This window comes from Pygoscelis adeliae, unplaced genomic scaffold, assembly GCF_000699105.1.
Source record: "Pygoscelis adeliae isolate BGI_AS28 unplaced genomic scaffold, ASM69910v1 Scaffold120, whole genome shotgun sequence".
In the NCBI taxonomy this organism is placed as follows: Eukaryota; Metazoa; Chordata; class Aves; order Sphenisciformes; family Spheniscidae; genus Pygoscelis; species Pygoscelis adeliae.
In genome coordinates, this window is record NW_008824032.1 from 1,440,258 (window position 1) to 1,440,969 (window position 712).

The window sequence follows — 712 nt, forward strand, 5'->3', positions numbered from 1 at the left end:
ACCCCCCCCAGCCCTAAAGGTGCTCTGGGACTGAGGCTCCCCTGGGACAGCCCTGGGAGGGGCCCGGACAGGGCGTCCCTTCCTCTGAGTCCTTAATTTGGGTTCCCACCTGCCATCGTGCCCCTGTGCTCCTCTGGGCCTTCAGTGGGCTGACGGCTCCCGTGATGGGCCTGGGAGCAGCCCGGCAGGGTGCTGTTTGGGCTCCCCCTCCTGCCGTCGTCTCCCTGTGCTCCTTGGTGGGTGTGCAGACGAGCTTTTGTCACACCGCCTAATTTGTGCATCTAATTCAACATACACCGTGGCTGACTAGCAGCTATTGTGGCTTTTCATCCTAACGATACGACCAGCGACCACCGCCGCGTCTGTTATTGCCACTCCGCTCCGTTCAGTCTTACTACCGCACGGTATCGCCCGTGAAACTGCGAAATGGCTTCGCTTTTCCCCCGCACCCCTCAGCGCGCGCAGCAGACAGCACTGCTTCGCTCGCAGTGACGTGATTTGTGGTGACACCGAGGCCACCGCTGGGAAACCTCTTCATCGCAGGAAGCATTAATTAAAGCGGAAATATCAGCTCTCTAGGTTATATAAGGGGCTGTAAAAGCCCCTGGGGGGGTCCCTCTCCCTTTCACCGCTGTCCGTCACGAAGCTCCCCTGCGGCACCGCTGGCAGGCGGCAGGTTACGGCCCGCGGCCGCGTGACACCGCCCTGCCAT

At 61.2% G+C, this 712-nt stretch overlaps 1 protein-coding gene across 2 annotated transcripts in view; it reads left to right on the plus strand.

Annotated features, from left to right (window-relative positions):
• Positions 1-574: 574 nt before the first annotated feature.
• KPNA1 (karyopherin alpha 1 (importin alpha 5)) overlaps positions 575-712 on the plus strand; it is a 66,272-nt gene continuing 66,134 nt past the window's right edge. For both annotated transcript variants that reach the window (XM_009329062.1, XM_009329055.1), the window contains exon 1: positions 575-579. The gene's annotated coding sequence lies outside the window, so the exon portion shown is untranslated. The remainder of the gene's footprint in view (positions 580-712) is intronic.